Source organism: Ranitomeya variabilis, chromosome 2 (genome assembly GCF_051348905.1).
Source record: "Ranitomeya variabilis isolate aRanVar5 chromosome 2, aRanVar5.hap1, whole genome shotgun sequence".
Lineage (NCBI taxonomy): Eukaryota > Metazoa > Chordata > Amphibia > Anura > Dendrobatidae > Ranitomeya > Ranitomeya variabilis.
This window is the reverse complement of record NC_135233.1, coordinates 888,804,799-888,826,429: the sequence shown is the minus strand read 5'-3', so window position 1 is coordinate 888,826,429 and position 21,631 is coordinate 888,804,799.

Below are 21,631 nucleotides of genomic sequence, written 5' to 3'. Positions count from 1 at the left end.
CGAATGTGATGCTCCACTCCTTGGGCGAGGCCCATATCCCATTCACCTAGAGAAAAAACTGCACCTCGCATCATCAGGCCATCAATGACCAACCCCCTCTCTTCTCCTTTTAGCTCGCTTCCTTTAAAACAAGGGTCAAAGCTTTCAGGCCGTAGTTCCCTCTTCTCCTCCGTTCTCACATAGGCCTCCAGGCAGACTGGGTGGATGGATAGGGTCTGCAAGTAATTTTCTCCCCCAACTTCCCGACACCACTGAGCTAACTTACGGAAGATGTTGGCATTTGTTCCCACTATGACAGGTGTTGGTCTCTCATCTGATTCGGCCTCTGGGCAGATTAGCGCTATAATGGGTATCTATTTATCCACTCCAACAACAGTCCTTCTCTACTCCCCTCTTATCTCCTCTTCCCACAATCGCATACAAGATTTCTCTCGCGTATCACCCCTACTCTGGAACCCTCTACCACAACACATCAGACTCTCGCCCACCATCGAAACCTTCAAAAAGAATCTGAAGACCCACCTCTTCCGACAAGCCTACAACCTGCAGTAACCACCGATCGACCAAACCGCTGCATGACCAGCTCTACCCTCACCTACTGTATTCTCACCCATCCCTTGTAGATTGTGAGCCTTCGCGGGCAGGGTCCTCTCTCCTACTGTACCAGTTATGACTTGTATTGTTCAAGATTATTGTACTTGTTATTATGTATACCCCTCCTCACTTGTAAAGCGCCATGGAATAAATGGCGCTATAACAATAAATAATAATAATAATAATAATAATAATAATTTATTTTTGGGGGGCTGAACTGACAACGGATAGAGCTGCAGTCACACGGAGACCGTGCAGACAGACGTAAACGGCGCTGCAAGGCCCAAAAACCCTCCTCTACGTTATCCTATGTAGTGTTTTTCCACAAGTTAGCTGGAGACGGGTGGAAAGACACTAATAGGATTTTTTTGAAAAAATGTGCAGCAGCCTGCACTACTTAAAACAAAATGAAAATTGATTTGGCGGTATGACGCAGTGAAGAACCCTGAGCTGGAGACAACCAGGCTATGGCTGCTCACAGACTACAGGGCGAGCTGCAGTCACACGGAGACCGTGCAGACAGCCGTAAACGGCGCTGCAAGGCCCAAAAACCCTCCTCTACGTTATCCTATGTAGTGTTTTTCCACAAATTAGCTGGAGACGGGTGGAAAGACACTAATAGGAATTTTTTAAAAAAATGTGCAGCAGCCTGCACTACTTAAAACAAAATGAAAATTGATTTGGCGGTATGACGCAGTGAACAACCCTGAGCTGGAGACAACCAGGCTATGGCTGCTCACAGACTACAGGGCGAGCTGCAGTCACACGGAGACCGTGCAGACAGCCGTAAACGGCGCTGCAAGGCCCAAAAACCCTCCTCTACGTTATCCTATGTAGTGTTTTTCCACAAATTAGCTGGAGACGGGTGGAAAGACACTAATAGGAATTTTTTGGAAAAATGTGCAGCAGCCTGCACTACTTAAAACAAAATGAAAATTGATTTGGCGGTATGACGCAGTGAACAACCCTGAGCTGGAGACAACCAGGCTATGGCTGCTCACAGACTACAGGGCGAGCTGCAATCACATGGAGACCGTGCAGACAGCCGTAAACGGCGCTGCAAGGCCCAAAAACCCTCCTCTACGTTATCCTATGTAGTGTTTTTCCACAAATTAGCTGGAGACGGGTGGAAAGACACTAATAGGATTTTTTTGAATAAATTAGCAGCAGACTACACTACTTGAAAAAAAAAAAAAAAAAGAACAGTATGAGGCAATGAACCACCCTCCATGAACTGAATACAACCAGCTATGGATGGCCTATGTGGCTGCACTCAGACTAGAGAGTGGGCTGCACTCACACACACACACACAGAGACCTTGCAGATCGCTGTGAAAACAGCGCTACAAGGCAAAAGCAAGGTGAATAGTAGGTGAACACAGCGGTTGCTAAATTAGCCTTTGGAAAGCACAAAGAAGCAAATCGCTATCTCTAAACTGTCCCTCAGTCAGCAAACAGCGTCCTGTCACTAACTGAATTCACAGCAGAGTGATCGCAAAATGGCGCCAGCGACTTTTAAACTGCATCATGACATCATTTCAGCAGCCAATCACAGCCTTGCCAGTAGTTTCATGCCCTCCATGCTAAACAGGATGTGCCCACACTTGGAATCATTCTCATTGGCTGAATTTCTGCATTTTGAATCTTGGAACTTCCGATTCCGGTATCCGATACGCGGCAAGTATCGGAATCCCGGTATCGGAATTCCGATACCGCAAGTATCGGCCGATACCCGATACTTGCGGTATCGGAATGCTCAACACTACTGGTCAGGGATTGTACGTTTATTCAAGGTATGATAATCCACACATATCCGAATAGCTCCATTTTTCTTTCGAGCTATCACGATGGGGGAAGCATAGGGGCTACTAGACTCTATGACGACTCCTGTGTCTAACATACCGCGTAGATGCTGCCTGACATCTTCGATATCCGTCGGGGCCAATCTTTGGGATCTCTCTCGAAAAGGCTTTTGATCCTTCAACCGAATGTGATGCTCCACTCCTTGGGCGAGGCCCATATCCCATTCACCTAGAGAAAAAACTGCACCTCGCATCATCAGGCCATCAATGACCAACCCCCTCTCTTCTCCTTTTAGCTCGCTTCCTTTAAAACAAGGGTCAAAGCTTTCAGGCCGTAGTTCCCTCTTCTCCTCCGTTCTCACATAGGCCTCCAGGCAGACTGGGTGGATGGATAGGGTCTGCAAGTAATTTTCTCCCCCAACTTCCCGACACCACTGAGCTAACTTACGGAAGATGTTGGCATTTGTTCCCACTATGACAGGTGTTGGTCTCTCATCTGATTCGGCCTCTGGGCAGATTAGCGCTATAATGGGTATCTATTTATCCACTCCAACAACAGTCTTTGAGAATCGTAGCATCACTAACATGTATCCTCTGTAGTAGTAGCTGTGCTCACTCAGTCCCCACACCACGAGTCCAGACAACGGTTTCAGAGGCACATTGGATAAATATCTCTTATACCATCCTTTGAAGATGATGGATACTTGAGACTCGCTATCCAGTAATACTGTGCAAGGTTGACCATTGATATACGCGGGGACATGTGGGGATGGTTCCACTAAACCTTCAGGCAGGGTTTTCGATGATGCACTATTGGATGGGGCGGTAGAGTAGGTCTTAGTTGCTGATTGGGGCTCAGTATGGAGTTCTACTGGCCCCCTTTCCCGTTTCCTGACTGCCTCTGAGGATGACGGGGAAGATGTGATGAGTTCTTTGGGCTCCACCTCTTCGGACACTGACGAGCTATATGGCCTGGACTCCCACAGACAAAGCACCCTTCTGGCTTCCTACTCTCTACTCTACCGAGGTCATCATTCTCTCTTCCTGAAACCAGGGTTTGCTTCTCAGCTACCTCCACAGCACTTTGTAGCCGCTGTATTGTCTTGGCCTGAGCACTTAACAGTTGTGTAATCTGCTCCCCCTGTTTCTTGATGACTTTCAACAGTTCTATCTCTTGGCAGTCGGCTGCTGGCTTCAAGGCAACAGTAGTCACCTGAGGGGATGTCTTCTCTCTTGCGCCCAAAATAACCTCCTCCTTCCGAACTTCCTGAAGCAACTCATGAAAAGAACCAGGAATCTTCTCTCTATCACAAGACCTCATCCGCTGGGCAATTGGTTCATGAGTGAAAGCTCCTCTGAGTACTTGTTCCAGACGACACTGATCAACTTCTTGAGGGCTGACGCCACCTTTAGATACTATTCTATGAACCAGCTTATCTAGTTGGTATAGATAGTCGGACATCTTCTCATCTGGCTGTTGGTAGGTGGTACGGAGTTTATAGAGTAGATCAGTAGCATCTTCAGGGGATCCAAAAGCATCTTCTAAAGCAAAGCACTCATATAATCTTGATAAGTTGCCAGAGGCTTGTTCCGCCAAGCAGCCTGCACCACCTCCATAGCAGTACCCTTCAAGCTCTCTACTATTCTCTGCTTCTTTACAGCATCAGTGCACTACCACTCTTCTAGGCACTGTAAAGTGACATCCCTCCAAGTATCATATCCTTCTTCTCCAGCAGGGGTGGGGAGGGCACCCGAGAAAGTTCTTAGATGACGGTAGTTCCCTTCTGGCTGCATCTTGGCAAACTGACTGACTAACTTTTCTATAGCTGTCATAAGCACATCAGCAGAGGCCGCTGTCTCTTCAGGACGGAATCTAGGTGGAGTAGAGGGTGGATATATACTAGTCTTTCTAGGCTGAGTGGTTGATACCTGTTTCTGGGTCTCAACTTTGGACTCAGTAGGCCAAGTGGTCTGCCATTGTTGACCATACTCTGAAGACACGGCTACCATGGATGGGAAGTATTCTTTCCTCAAGATCTGCCTGGTTAAAATCAGGGCTGTGGGTAACTGTCCCCCCTTTTCCTTCTGGCGGTCGACCACTTTACGGTTGGAAAGTTCAGTGAGTCGGTTAACTATTTTTAATATCTCTTCATCAGATGCATCACAGAGCTCACCACTCACTGCAAAACTTTGTTTGGCAGGAACATCCATCTCTTCACACCACAAATACACTTCTCGTTCTGTTAAAGTCTCCATAGTAAATACTCCTGTGATAGCTCTGTATCTCAGCAGTGCCTCCACTGTAACACCCCTTTAGGACTACCGCGGTACAATGGGTGTTATGGGGGGTCTCACCTCTCCAGGGCGCAGTGCCTCCACCCGAATCTTGATTGGAGCTCTCTCTCTAGGACTGCAGAAGGACTATTATCTTCTGCCCGGGGCTGACTCGGGAAGCCCCTGACACACTCTGTACACACTCACAGGGATCAGGAGTAGTGTTGAGCATTCCGATACTGCAAGTATCGGGTATCGGCCGATACTTGCTGTATCGGAATTCCGATACCGAGATCCGATATTTTTGTAGTATCGGGTATCGGTATCGAAACAACATTAATGTAAAAATGTGTAAAAGAGAGAATTAAAATAAAAAATATCGCTATACTATAATATATATATAATATCGCTATCCCTGTCACCACCCCCCTCCCACCCCCTGTGCACCCGCCCGCTGGAAAAAAATACTCACCCGGCTCCCTCGATGCATCCTCTCTGCGCCACAGCTTCTCCTGTATGAGCGGTCACGTGGTGCTGCCCATTACAGTGATGAATATGCGGCTCCACCCCTATGGGAGGTGGAGCCGCATATTCATCACTGTAATGGGTGGCACCACGTGACCGCTCATACAGGAGCAGCTGCGGCATGGAGAGGACGCATCGAGGGAGCCGGGTGAGTATTTTTTTTCCATCGGGCGGGCGCACAGGGGGTGGGAGGGGGGTGGTAACAGGTATCTTTTTTTTAAACACCAAAAAAAAAAAAGATTTTTCATATCTTCTTTCCAGCGAACGCTGCTGGAGAGAAGAAATGAATGGCGGCTTCAGCACCACACTGGGGGGACAGCGCTTACTGTAGCGCTGTCTCCTGCACAGCACACGGACTGCACAAGGACAGCATCTGTGTGCGGTACGTGTTTTACACGGACCCATTGACTTTAATGGGTCCGTGTGATCTGTGCGCTCCCACGAACACTGACATGTCTCCGTGTTTTGCACACAGATACACGGTCCATGAAAACACACTGACATCTGCAGAGACACATTCATTTTAATGTGTCTACGTGTGTCAGTGTCTCCGGTACGAGAGGAAACTGTCACCACTAGTGTTGAGCGATACCGTCCGATACTTGAAAGTATCGGTATCGGAAAGTATCGGCCGATACCGGCAAAATATCGGATCCAATCCGATACCGATACCCGATACCAATACAAGTCAATGGGACTCATGTATCGGACGGTATTCCTGATGGTTCCCAGGGTCTGAAGGAGAGGAAACTCTCCTTCAGGCCCTGGGAACCATATAAATGTGTAAAAGAAAGAATTAAAATAAAAAATATCGCTATACTCACCTCTCCGACGCAGCCGGGACTTCAGCAAGGGAACCGGCAGCGTTGTTTGTTTAAAATTCGCGCTATTACTTGGTTACGTGAATTCCCGGCTTGTGATTGGTCAGGTCGGCCATGTTGCCGGGACGCGGACCAATCACAGCAAGCCGTGACGAAATTACGTCACGGCTTGCTGTGATTGGTCCGCGTCCCGGCAATATGGCCGCCCTGACCAATCACAAGCCGTGACGTCACGGGAGGCTGGACACGCGCTCATTTTAAAATGGCGCGTGTCCAGCCTCCCGTGACGTCACGGCTTGTGATTGGTTGCGCCGCGGTCAACCAATCACAAGCCGGGAGGCTGGACGCGCTCATTTTAAAATGGGCGCGTGTCCAGCCTCCCGTGACGTCACGGCTTGTGATTGGTTGCGCCGCGGTCAACCAATCACAAGCCGGGAGGCTGGACGCGCTCATTTTAAAATGGGCGCGTGTCCAGCCTCCCGTGACGTCACGGCTTGTGATTGGTTGCGCCGCGGTCAACCAATCACAAGCCGGGAGGCTGGACGCGCTCATTTTAAAATGGGCGCGTGTCCAGCCTCCCGTGACGTCACGGCTTGTGATTGGTTGCGCCGCGGTCAACCAATCACAAGCCGGGAGGCTGGACGCGCTCATTTTAAAATGGGCGCGTGTCCAGCCTCCCGTGACGTCACGGCTTGTGATTGGTCAGGGCGGCCATATTGCCGGGACGCGGACCAATCACAGCAAGCCGTGACGTAATTTCGTCACGGCTTGCTGTGATTGGTCCGCGTCCCGGCAACGTGGCCGACCTGACCAATCACAAGCCGGGAATTCACGTAACCAAGTAATAGCGCGAATTTTAAACAAACAACGCTGCCGGTTCCCTCGCTGAAGTCCCGGCTGCGTCGGAGAGGTGAGTATAGCGATATTTTTTATTTTAATTCTCTCTTTTACACATTTTAACATTAATGTTGTTGCGATACCCGATACCCGATACCACAAGAGTATCGGAATCCCGGTATCGGAATTCCGATACAGCAAGTATCGGCCGATACCCGATACTTGCAGCATCGGAATGCTCAACACTAGTCACCACACGTACCGGAGCCACTGATGTGTGAAACCGGCCTAAGACTATGTTCACAAGTTGCATTTTTGTTGCTTTCTGTAATGCAAATTTTAAGCTGCGTTTTACAGTACCAGCAAAAGCTATGAGATTTCAGAAATCTCATGCACACATTGATTTTTTTTCTGACTTGTTTGGAAAACTGCTGTGTTTTAGCAAAATGCAGCATGTTAATTCTTTCAGCGTTTTTGCAGCATTTTTTCACCTACAGAAAGTAATGGGTAAGTGCAAAAAGGCAGCAAAAAGCACAGGTATCTGATTTTGCTGCGTTTTTGACTCAAAAACCTAAAGCAAAAGCTGCATTATGATTTTTTTTTTTGGGGGGGGGGCACTATACTTTATCAGCATGCATAAGAGACAACAAAAACGCAGCAAAAATAGCGAATATGCAGAAAAAAACACAGAAAATCCTGCTTTTTGTAAGCAGCTTCTTTACTGCCAACATAGCAAATTTGCCTGTGTAAAAAAACACAGCAAAAAAAAGTGTGAATATAGTCTCAACCTATGCTCAAATGGAGATTTTTGAGGCATTCAGAAACAAGTTTTACCAAGCAGAAACTGCTTCTGAAAACATTGCTTTATCAGAAGTTTTTTTACTTATTTCCCCTCAAGTGGTTTTGAAGCAGTTTTGAAGACATTTCGAAGATTTTTTTTCTTCCTTCAGCAGTTTTTGCAACATTTTAATCTGACAATGCCTAGTTTGGAGCCGATTCCATCAGAATATTTTTCTAGGAAGTGAAATGCACTTTTTTTCCACCATACATTGTTTTGAAACATCTTCAGGAAAAAAAAATGTTATAAAAATTACTCATATTAAAGGTAGAGATCATCAGCAGAACAGTAATAAAATTGGGCATAAAAAAAAAAAAATCATTGCAGCATTATAAGAAGTGGCATATTTAATTACGAGACAAACACAAACATACTGCAGCTCTACAGGTTTAATAACTGGTTTTGTTTATTTACTTGCTTCTTGTCCTTCTACTTTGGTTCCCTTTGTTTCTTTCACTAATGAACAGACATGTGCAGAAAAGACATGAATGAACAATGTTTTAGGGCATTTAAGCATAAAACGAGTTATTGTTAAAGGCACAGTGGAGTCCTAATTTGGCTATGAATGAATACAGGACAGTGTCTTCTGATTTGTACTAATATTAGGCCAGCAGTCAAATGCAAATTAGCTATCTGTTCATAGAGTGTAGACAAGCCAATGCTTTCAGCAGCAGATGGAGTTTAAACCTTACAAAAAGGGAAAAGATTCCAGTTAACTTTCTCCCAAAGAACCCTCAGCCATATACTCTGTAGGGAACCTATAGCTCTGGCTGTTCCGGAACAATCCTAAAACAATCCAGACATGCTGAGACTTTCAATCCTAAAACAGCCAGTGGTTGTTTTGTTGCTGAATCAGTATTCATTTTGACCACCAGTATTTCTAATTCAAGTAAATGATAAGTTATTATGATTATTTGCAATGCACTGTGAATGATTATTTAACATTGCAAAATTTATATATTCATTGCTCAATCACCCCAATATTAAATTTCCTCAATCACCCCAATAACATGCTGATTGTAAACAGTTCTGATTTTCACTAAGCTTTCCATTGCACCAGACCTCAAGGGTAGTGGATTGTTATCCTGATTTACATTCAGTGGATGTTCTCATGCGATTTTGGGGGTTTGCTCAAGGTACAATCTAGGACAGGGATTTAATTGTACTGCATCAATTCATACAATGATGCCACAATCTTGAGTTTATTAATGCAGTGATGCATAGGAATAATTAATGGAGATAACAGCACAGAAGTATCACGGTGGAATTAATGAAAATATGACTCCCACTAAGGCCGGTTTCAGACAACAGTGTCTCCGGTACGTGTAGTGACAGTTTTCTCACGTACCAGAGACACTGACACACGTAGACCCATTCAAATGAAGGGGCCTATGCACGTCAGCATGTCCTGACAGTCCATGTGTCCATGTGCAAAACACGTAGACATGTCCGTTTTTACCCGGACATACGGGCCGCAAAACGGGCCAAACACGTGCACACAGAGAACAGTGTACACTGTCCTCCGTGTGCACGGATGGCCACCAGGGAAGCAGTGCTACTTTAAGCACTGTTCGTCTGCGTGTGGTTCTGGACGCGGCTTTCATCCATTGTCCCCTGCTCTGCCGGCAGCAGCGCAAGCAGGGGACAATGAATGATTGAAAAAACTGATGTGGGGTCCTCCCTAGTTTATTAACCAACCAGACAAAACTCACAGGTTCGGGTTACTATTCTCAGTCTGGTAAGGGGCCATGAATATGGGCCCTTCCAGACTAAAAACAGCAGCCCGCAGCTGCCCAGAAAAGGCGCATTATTGGAGCTTTGCCCGGGTTTTCCAACTTGCCCTGTAGTGGTGGCAAGTGGGGTAAGGAGGGGTTAATGTCACCTTCCTATTGTAAGGTGACATTAAGCCCAGCTTAGTATATAAATAAATACACACACATGCAGAATAAAGTATTTTAATGAAATAATACACCACACAGCTTCCCCATGGTACTGATGCATCACACGGGCGGCACACAGCTGCCACATATGTGCTGCTCCTAGTACACAGACAGACACATGGACACTGATATCTCCATTACCGGTTTTTCCGGTAACGAAAATATCAGGAAGTGTCAAATCGGCCTTAGGCTGCACAAGTTAAAAATGTAAGATACTTGTACCATATTTTGATTAATGTCTATAAAGCCTATCTAGCAATGAAAGTGTGGCCTCCTTATTTGGGAGCCTAAACCACAGACTTAGCCCTCCATATATCCAGGCTTCAAATGAATTGAGGGATAGTAGTTTTCACTAAACATTTTGGCTTCTGGCACATCATAATGGGTTTTTCACTACACAGTTATTGACAATCTATCTCCACAATTCACCAGCACCCCTTACTAATCATATTCTAGTACCCCAGGCAGCATATGGGAACATGTAAGCAACACCCGTATAGTCACACTGTCCAAAGTGGACATGTGACAGTTGTCACTGAGACCAGTCTCCTATTGACAATCTGTCTCTTATTAGTGTAGTGGATAACCATCTTGAAATTATTTTTTCCAGCTACAATCAATTACCACTTATAATGTGGTTAATATCAATTAGACCCCACAGAGATCATAAAATGGATTGGCTAAAACGGACATAACATAAGATAAAAACAAAATGAGCAAATGCGCAGTAGTACTGTAAGTAAATAAATAGTAATAGTACATGCAAATAACATAGGGTACTTAGCTAACACTATTTTGATCAAAAAGGCATAAAACCCATCCCACAAGGTGTACCCAATCGGGTCGGTACCTAACTCTTGAAGTTCACCTCACTATGTGTAAGCAAACGTCCAAATGGATAAGGGCAGAGGAGGACTGGTCCTGACTTGCCCGTGAAAAGCTATATAAACAATATGAACGGCCCAAAAAGGAGAATTCACATCCCTGTTTGTACAAAAACGTAAAAAAATAAATTGGGCCCGAGCAAAAGTTGGTATAAGTGCAATGCATAGGTGAGCATTCACACTGTGGCTATTTCACAGACAAAACAAAATGAGCAAATACCCTGTAATAAGTAAATGGTAATTGTACATATAAATAACCCTGTTACTTAGTGAACACTGTTTTGATCAAAAAAAGCATAAAACCCATCCCACAAGGTGTACCAAGCCGAGACATCCCTAACTTTTGTACTTCATCTCACTATATATCAGCAGACATCCAAATAAATGGAGGAAGAGCAATTCACAGGCTTGACTGTTCAGACACTTGCCCGTGAAAAGCTATGTATGCAAAATGAGCAGCCCAAAAAGGGGACCCACGCCCCTGTATGTGCAAAGTACAAAAATGTAAAACAAAACAAAAAATTGGGATCAAGAATATGTTGGTATAAGTGCAATGCATAGCTGTGTATTCACATTGTGGCTATTTAACAGAAAAAACCTAAGATGAAAACAAAATGAGCAAATACTCTGTAATAGTAAATAGTAAAGTAAATAGTAAAAAGTAAATAGTAATTGTACATATAAATAATACAGCGGACTTAGGCTGCTTTCACAGTAGCGTTGTACAACGCACATCGCAATGCGTCGTTTTGGAAAAAAAACGCATCCTGCAAAATTGCTTGCAGGATGCGTTTTTTCTCCATAGACTTGCATTGTGTGACGGATGCAACGTGTTGCGTCGGACCGTCGGCACAAAAAAACATTACATGTAACGTTTTTTAATGCGTCATGTCCGCCTTTTCCGACCGCGCATGCGCGGCTGGAACTCCGCCTCCCCGGACATCACAATGGGGCAGCGGATGCATTGAAAAACTGCATCCGCTGCCCCTGTTGTGTTTTTTTGGCACAGTATGCGTCAGTACGTCGTCACGTCACATTGCGACGTGTGTCGTACGACGCTAGTGTGAAAGTAGCCTTAGTTAATGCTGCTCTGTTAAAAACAAAAGCGTAAATGCTATTTTACAGTGACAAGTTAAACCCAATCGGGATGGTTCTTAATTCACCTCACTATGAGTCAGGATATGTCAAAATAGAGGAGGGCAGAGCAGGACCTGGTCCCGACTGTTCACCATACCTCCTTAGCTTTTAGGTCATGCAAATGAAGAGTTGCTCGGCATGTGCAGTGCTGCTACATACAGTTCTTTGGGCCAAATGAATAAAAGCAAACGGTAAAACTGGAGAGACAAAAAGTGCAGAAAGGGTCTTATCTGATAACCAAGTGGTATAAGATATTATAGGTCCCTCACCTGATAGGGTTCTGACAGTCACAGCACCTATAGAAGCATGTACGACTACCTAGGAGATACAATGCAATGAATGAGGAATATGGTGGTTCAAAGTCTGCGCTGACTCCGGTTCCAAAAATGCGATCACACATTGAGGTGAAGCATGAATGTGGTTTATTTGTCAACGCGTTTCAAGGTTTCCAAACGTCTTCATCAGGACCAAACCACAATGATCAATCATTACAATGATCTCCATGTGTGATTACATTTTTTTAACCTTGGGCAGCGCGGACTTTGAACCGCCATATTCCTCATTCATTCCACATGAATAAAAAGCAGAATGATTGCTGCTATATGGGAGATTCCATTCACCTCAATGAGCTTGAAATGAATAGCAGAATGCATACTATATTTTGAAATAATTTTCAGTCTTTTAACTAATTTTTTTTACTAGAATTAAAAAGGAATGCAACAAGTAACATGCAGTGTTTTAGCCTTATTTTTTTTTAAATAAAATAATGAAACAGAGTACAATTGAGGTCAACATAAGTTTTGTGCCATTCAGTTTAAATCCAATGAAAAGTGTTCTGTCTTTATAACTGCTCCTCGAGATTTTAATGATGCAAAATATATAAATATATATAAATATGAAATTAACGAATACATATACTTTCTATTATTAAACATATAAAAGAGATTTTAATAGAACATGGTTTTCGACTGAATCCCAGGATCCAGTGCCGTATTCACTTTTTTTGTGAAGTTGTAGTGTACTAGCTAAATACACCATAAAAACATCTACATCAAGGTGAAGCAACAAACTTATAATGACTGCTTTCCTTAGAGAATATGCTTTCCTTAGAGAATATGGTTACCAGAATATTTAAAGAAAACAAGGTGACTGTAGTGCCAACTTGGCTTATACATAACATTTTTATTTCACAGGATACAATAAGGACTGTGGTATATGATTGCCTAGATTCTTGTAAGTTCATTGAAATTCAAGTCAGTGCCACTGGTGGTTGTTCTGCCCAATAACACAAGTTCACAACAATGGGACGTTTGTTGCAGCCATGTTGACAATGATGCAGTTTAATTATAGGCCCTTTCCAAGTAGAAACCTGTTTTTAGGTGACTGAGAATGTACAATTACGTTGCGCAGCGCTGTACTCCAAGTCGCAGTATATCATTTCAGAAAATATGGTCCAAGTGAAAACCATTCTTACAGAAAGCTATACTTATATACTTTGTGCTGCAGTAAACTATTTATTTACAGATGAAAACCATTCTATTGACCTTAAAATGCTTGTTGTGGGTGACTTCCATGTATTGCCCATTATGCTATGATATTTCTATTGGTGCAGTCACTCAACCAGGAGGTAGACAAGATGGAGACCTAGTGCAGTAAAATTCAGATATGATATTATTATATATTATTTCTGGTAAATTTTTATTATAATTGGTACATACTACTTTTATGTTGTTGATTATACATAACTTCTCCCTGCTGAAGGTGTGTTACAAAGTACACATTATTTAACTTATTTCTTGTTAAATGGTTTTTAAATAGAATTTCAGTGATGGACGAGCACTTTTGCTGGATCTAGGGATAGTTAAAGTGATGAAAGACTATGCCGTCACAGTATTAGCCAGACTGTGAACCAATAGCTTAGCATCATAAAGCAATAGAAAAATATAAGGCATATTGTTATAACCGATAAGTGGTAAAAACAATAGCCACAAAATTGATAATGGACATGGATGATCTTAGTTGTGAGGCAAAAAATTAAAGTAATTACACCTGTTTAGTCTTCAGATGAGATGTCAAAGAAGGGATTTGACCTACTTGTACAAGGGTGTAAATGGCCTTTAAAAAAGTATGGTCAAAACAGTGGCAGATGTATCATCTGTGCAACCTGTGGGGCTGCACAGGGGACTAAGAGGTAAGGGGGTGAATTTTCTTCTACAAATCAGGTGGTATTGTGCATTAGGATGAGCTTTTGGGCTACAAAGGGCCCATATACTGTTCTTGCACAGGGACCCTTTTCTGTCTGTGTCAGCCAGTGGGTCAAAAGCTGTGTCATGTAAAACACCCTCAAAAGACAATAGAGCACTCTCTCCACTTGGAGAAAGAAAGGTCCAATCTCCAGAGAAGACAAAACTTCTTTAACAAAAGACTTATTGATCTGTGGAATAGTCTGCTCAAGAGCTGGTCATAGCGAGATCTATTGATGGTTTAAAAAAAAGGTTAGATACTTGTTTTTAAAGAAAGTAATACAAATGCTTAAGCAAATGTATAAAGTTATTTTATTGTTGGCCCAGTGGAATGATAACTTTGATCAGAAAGTAAAGATTTGCTCTATTAGGGTGGACTGGATCATGGATTTTGAGGATGTGCACATTCCTTTTGTCCTTTCCCATCCCTCAGATTAACTTGATACAAATGTGTCTTTTTTCAATTGTATTAACTGTTTTTATCCCCTTCATGACTCATGACAGATATTTACATCATCGGCCTTTTGCCTGCCTTGATGTGGGCTCCGGCTCTGAGCCCGTATCTTTCCCCGTGTAAGGCAGTGGACAAGAGAAATGAATACAGTTGAAGTTGATGTTTAGCTGAGTAATTGCAAGCAAACACTACCTTCAGATGGTTGAAGGTTGAAGCAGAAATTGAAACAAAAGAAAGAATTGCAGTAGTAGAAACCTATTAGTAGCAACCTATGTTCTCAGAGGAGGAGATTAAAGATGACACCAGGTCAGATGTCACCTGTGTCACAGTTACTAATTATAAAAGGGCTGGCCGGACCAAAAAGAGGCAGATGGTAACAAACCTGAACCAGGACAGGTTGTTTGGCTGTTAGGTGGGACTACAGCCACCATCGCCATGGAAGAGTCCAAGAGCAGTCAAATGCCGAAGAAGGCCTAGCCTGTGAGGAAGATCCATGCACCGTGCCAGTAGAAGTCTGTGACCAGCATCAGAAGAAGATTTTTACCTTGCGCTAGTAGAAAAATCATAAGCATTGCCAGCATGGTCGGCATCAGCACCCGGGGAAGTTTTGGGGCCCTGAGAAGGCGGGGGGCCTACTTGCCATTGGGGACATCGACACGCTATGGGGGTCCAGTGTCAGCACCTGCTCAGGGTCCCAGTACTTGCAATACTTACCTCTCTATATTCCTCTGCTGTGGTGTCTTCTGTGTCTTCTGACTCTGTGACATTTCAGGTCAGAAGGTGCAATGACGTCACTACTGTGCATCCTCTGCTCTGAACAGTCATAGCGCCGAGAGCCGGAAGATGGCAATGCTGAGGAATCAGGACCTGTGGCCAGCAAAGAGTGCTGAGTATTTATTTTTTATGTTTGTAGCAATATATAGGGCCCATTCTGTATGTAGCATTATATGGGGCCCAAAATATATGGGAGCATTGTATGGGGACTATTATGTGTGGAGCAATATATGGGGCCCATCATATACTGGAGCATTATATGGGGCCCATTTTGTATGGAGCATTATATGGTGCCCATTCTGTATGGAGCATTATATGCAGCCTATTCTGTATGGAGCATTATATGGGGCCCATCATATACTGTATGGAAAATTATATGGGGCCCATTACATATGGAGCATTATATGCATTCTATTCTGTATGGAGCATTATATGGGGCCCATCATATACTGTATGGAGAATTACATGGGGTTCATTACATATGGAGCATTATATGCTGCCTATTCTGCATGGAGCAATATATGGTGCCCATCATATACTGTAGCATTATATGGTGCCCATTATATATGGAGCAATATATTGGGCCCATCATTTACTGTATGGGGCATTATATAGGGCCAATTATGTATGGAGCATCATATGGAGCCCATCATATACTATATGGGGCCCATCAGGTACTGAAGCATTATATGGGGCCCATTATATATGGATCATTATATGGGGCCCATTATGTATGGAGCATTATATGAGACCCATTATATATGGAGCAATATATGGGGACCATCATAGTAACATAACTAGTTAGCAAGGCCGAAAAAAGGCATTTGTCCATCCAGTTCAGCCTATATTCCATCAGAATAAATCCCCAGATCTACGTCCTTCTAAAGAACCTAATAACTGTAAGATACAATATTGTTCTGCTCCAGGAAGACATCCAGGCCTCTCTTGAACCCCTCAACTGAGTTCAGGCAAGGAATTCCAGATTCTCACTGCTCTAACAGTAAAGAATCCTCTTCTATGTTGGTGGAAAAACCTTCTCTTCTCCAGACACAGAGATTGCCCCCTTGTGACTGTCACCTTCCTAGGTATAAACAGATCCTCGGAGAGATATTTATATTGTCCCCTTACATACTTATACATGGTTATTAGATTGCCCCTCAGTCGTCTTTTTTCTAGACTAAATAATCCTAACTACTACAGGCTCTACGCTAGGGATGGGCTGCACCTCAATGGGGAAGGTGCAGCTGTGCTGGGGGAGAAAATGGTTAGAAGGTTGGAGGAGTGTTTAAACTAGGGAATGGGGGGGAGGGTATTCATTTTATAGGTGGGGAAGATAGTGCAGATAGAGACCTGGGCACAAATAAGGAAGTTGGGGGTGGCGGAGGCATGGGGGGTGGGGTTAGAACAGTTAGTAATTTAAGAAAGAATAGAGGTACAGAGAGGAACATCAAGTGCATGTATACTAATGCCAGAAGCCTCGCCAACAAAATGGACGAATTAGAACTAATGTTGTTGGAACATAATTATGACATGGTGGGGATATCTGAAACATGGCTGGATGAGAGCCATGACTGGGCTGTTAACTTGCAGGGCTATAGCCTTTTCAGAAATGACCGTACAGATAAGCGAGGGGGTGGGGTGTGTCTGTTTGTAAAATCGACCTTAAAACCCATCCTGCGTGATAGTATAGGTGAATCTAATGAAAATGTAGAGTCCCTGTGGGTGGAGACAAGGGGAGGGGGAAAAAATAATAAATTACTGATAGGGGTTTGTTATAAATCTCCAAAAATAATGGAAGCAATGGAGAATATCCTTGTAAAGCAAATAGATGAAGCTGCGACTCAAGGAGAAGTCATTATTTTGGGGGACTTCAACTACCCTGAAATAGATTGGGGAACAGAAACCTGCAGTTCCAGTAAAGGTAATCGGTTTTTGACAACTATGAGAGACAATTACCTTTCACAACTGGTTCAGGACCCAACAAGAAGGGGGGCACTGCTAGACCTAATATTAACCAACAGGCCAGACCGCATATCAAATATAAGGGTTGGGGGTCACTTGGGGAATAGTGATCACAAAATAATAAGTTTTCATGTCTCCTTTAATAAGATGTGTAGTAGAGGGGTGACAAGGACACTAAACTTCAGGAGGGCAAATTTCCAACGGATGAGAGAGGATCTTGGTGCAATTAACTGGGACGATATCCTGAGACATAAAAGTACACAAAGAAAATGGGAGACATTTATTAGCATCCTGGATAGGACCTGTGCACAGTATATACCGTATGGGAATAAACATACTAGAAAGAGGAAACCAATATGGCTAAATAAAGCTGTAAGGGGCGCAATAAGTGACAAAAAGAAAGCATTTAGAGAATTAAAGGAAGTAGGTAGTGAGGAGGCATTAAATAAATACAAAAAATTAAATAAATTATGTAAAAAGCAAATCAAGGCAGCAAAGATTGAGACAGAGAGACTCATTGCTAGAGAGAGCAAAAATAACCCCAAAATATTCTTTAACTACATAAATAGTAAGAAACTAAAAAATGATAGTGTTGGCCCCCTTAAAAATAGTCTGGGTGAAATGGTGGATGAGGATGAGGAAAAAGCCAATATGCTAAATGACTTTTTTTCATCAGTATTTACAAAAGAAAATCCCATGGCAGCCAATATGACTAGTGATAATAATTCCCAATTTAATGTTACCTGCTTAACCCAGCAGGAAGTACGGCGGCGTCTAAAAATCACAAAAATTGACAAAGCTCCGGGCCCGGATGGGATACACCCCCGAGTACTGCAGGAATTAAGTGCAGTCATTGATAGACCATTATTTTTAATCTTTAAAGAGTCCATAATAACAGGGTCTGTACCACAGGACTGGCGTATAGCAAATGTGGTGCCAATATTCAAAAAGGGGACAAAAACTGAACTCTGAAATTATAGGCCAGTTAGTTTAACCTCTACTGTGGGTAAAATCCTGGAGGGCATTCTAAGGGATGCTATACTGGAGTATCTGAAGAGGAATAACCTCATGACCCAGTATCAGCACGGGTTTACTAGGGACCGATCATGTCAGACTAATTTGATCAGCTTCTATGAAGAGGTAAGTTCCGGTCTGGACCAAGGGAACCCAGTAGATGTAGTGTATATGGACTTTTCAAAAGCTTTTGATACGGTGCCACACAAAAGGTTGATACATAAAATGAGAATAATGGGGATAGGGGAAAATATGTGCAAGTGGGTTGAGAGTTGTCTCAGGGATAGGAAAGAAAGGGTGGTTATTAATGGAGCACACTCGGACTGGGTCATGGTTAGTAGTGGGGTACCACAGGGATCAGTATTGGGCCCTCTTCTTTTTAACATATTTATTAATGACCTTGTAGGGGGCATTCAGAGTACAATTTCAATATTTGCAGATGACACTAAACTCTGCAGGGTAATCAATACAGGGGAGGGCAATTTTATATTACAGGCTGATTTATGTAAACTAGAAGCTTGGGCTGATAAATGGCAAATGAGCTTTAATGGGGATAAATGTAAGGTCATGCACTTGGGTAGAAGTAATAAGATGTATAACTATGTGCTTAATTCTAAAACTCTGGGCAAAACCGTCAATGAAAAAGACCTGGGTGTATGGGTGGATGACAAACTAATATTCAGTGGCCAGTGTCAGGCAGCTGCTACAAAGGCAAATAAAATAATGGGATGCATTAAAAGAGGCATAGATGCTCATGAGGAGAACATAATTTTACCTCTATACAAGTCACTAGTGCGACCACACTTAGAATACTGTGCACAGTTCTGGTCTCCGGTGAATAAGAAAGACATAGCTGAACTGGAGCGGGTGCAGAGAAGAGCAACCAAGGTTATTAGAGGACTGGGGGGTCTGCCATACCAAGATAGGTTATTACACTTGGGGCTATTTAGTTTGGAAAAACGAAGACTAAGGGGTGATCTTATGTTAATGTATAAATATATGAGGGGACAGTACAAAGACCTTTCTGCTGATTTTTTTATAATCATAGACCGGTGACAGGGACAAGGGGGCATCCTCTACGTCTGGAGGAAAAAAGGTTTAAGCATAATAACAGACGCGGATTCTTTACTGTAAGAGCAGTGAGACTATGGAACTCTCTGCCGTATGATGTTGTAATGAGTGACTCATTGCTTCAATTTAAGAGGGGACTGGATACCTTTCTGGAAAAGTATAATATTACAGGGTATATATATTAGATTCCTTGATAAGGCGTTGATCCAGGGAACTAGTCTGATTGCCGTATGTGGGGTCGGGAAGGAATTTTTTTCCCCATGATGGAGCTTACTCTTACCACATGGGTTTTTTTGCCTTCCCCTGGATCAACATGTTAGGGCATGCTAGGCTATGGGTTGAACTAGATGGACTTAAAATCTTCCTTCAACCTTAATAACTATGTAACTAATTTTGCTAATCTCTCTGGGTATTGTAGTTCCCCATCCCCTTTATTAATTTTGTTGCCCTCCTTTGCACTCACTCTAGTTCCATTATATCCTTCCTGAGCACTGCTGCCCAAAACTGTACCCAGTACTCCATGTGCGGTCTAACCAGAGATTTGTACAGAGGCAGTATAATGCTCTCATCATGTGTATCCAGATCTCTTTTAATGCACCCCATGATCTTGTTTGCCTTGGCAGCCGCTGCCTGGCACCGGTTGCTCCAGGTAAGTTTATAATTAACTAGGAGTCCTTCTCCATGTCAGATTTACCCAGTGGTTTCCTGTTCAGTGTGTAATGGTAATATTGAGTCCTTCTTCCCATGTGTATAACCTTACATTTATCTTTGTTAAACCGCATCTGTCACCTTTTGGCCCAAGTTTCCAACTTGTCCAGATCCATCTGTAGCAGAATACTATCTTCTCGTGTATTGACTGCTTTACATAGTTTTGCTTCATCTGCAAATATCTATATTTTACTGTGTAAACCTTCTACTAGGTCGATAATAAATATGTTAAAGAGAATAGGTCCCAACACCGACCCCTGTGGTACCCCACTGGTCATAGCGACTCAGTTAGAGAATATACCATTTTCTTCCACCCACTGCTTTCTATCACTAAGCCAGTTACTTACCGATTTACACACATTTTTGTTATGATCCGGTGACCTTGGAGCCGCATGAGAGACTTTCTCAGGAGTGAGTGGCACCTGTACTGACCGCAAACCCTAAACTAACACCACAACTAGAAGTAGCTGTGGGATGTACCTAACACGTCCTAGACACCTCGACACAGCCAGAGGACTAAATACCCCTATAGATGGAAATGGGAATTCTATCTTGCCTCAGAGCAGAACCCCAAAGGATAGGCAGCCCCCCACAAATATTGACTGTGAGTATAAGAGGAAAGACACACGCAGGCAGAAAAACAGGATTTAGCAAAAGAGGCACTTATAGCTAAATAGAAAAGGATAGGACAGAATTCTAAGCGGTCAGTATTAAAATCCTAAAAATATCCACAGCAGATAATACAAATATTCTACATCTAACTAAAGACATAGAAAGTATACCTGCATCTCCTGAGAATCCAGCATGACTGAAAAATCAAAACAAAGTCTAAGCTGGACAAAAACACAATAAATTGCACTAGCTTGCAAAGCACACTGCAAGTGTGCACAGAGACAAAAAACCAGACACTTATCTTAGCTGAATTGGCAGCAGAGCATGAGGAACCAAAGAGAGATGCAATCCCTCCAACAAAAATGGACAACTGGCAAGGAGTCATGGATCCTGCACACCTAAATACCTAGTAGAGCTGCAATCAGCAGAAACACCTGCCCTGGATTACAACCCCAAGACAACTGCACTACCACCAACAACCACCGGAGGGAGCCCAAGAGAATTCACAACACGTTTTCCCCCAGACCCATCATTCTCATTTTGTATACCAACCTCTTGTGTGACACGGTGTTAAACACTTTGGAAAAATCAAGATATACCACATGCAATGCCTCACCTTGGTCCAGTCTATAGATTACCTCTTCATAAAAACTGATTAGATTGGTGTGACAGGAGCGATTCCTCATAAACTCATGCTGATATGGAGTTAAACAGTTATTCTCATTGAGATAATCCAGAATAACATCCCTCATAAAACCCTTCAAATATTTTACCAACAATTGAGGTTAGACTTTCTGGCTTATAATTTCCAGGATCACTTTTAGAGCCCTTTTTGAATATTGGTACCACATTTGCTATGCGCCAGTCCTGTGGAACAGACCCCATCGCTATAGAGTCCCTAAATGTAAGAAATAATGGTTTGTCTATTACATTACTTAGTTCTCTTAGTACTCGTGGGTGTATGCCATCCAGACTCAGAGATTTATCTATTTTAATCTTATTTAGCCAGTTTCGCTCCTCTTCTTGGGTTAGATTGGTGACCCTTAATATAAGGTTTTCTTTGTCTCTCGGCATATACTGTATGGAGCATTATATGGGGCCCAATATGTATGGAGAATTATATGGGGCACTTCATATACTG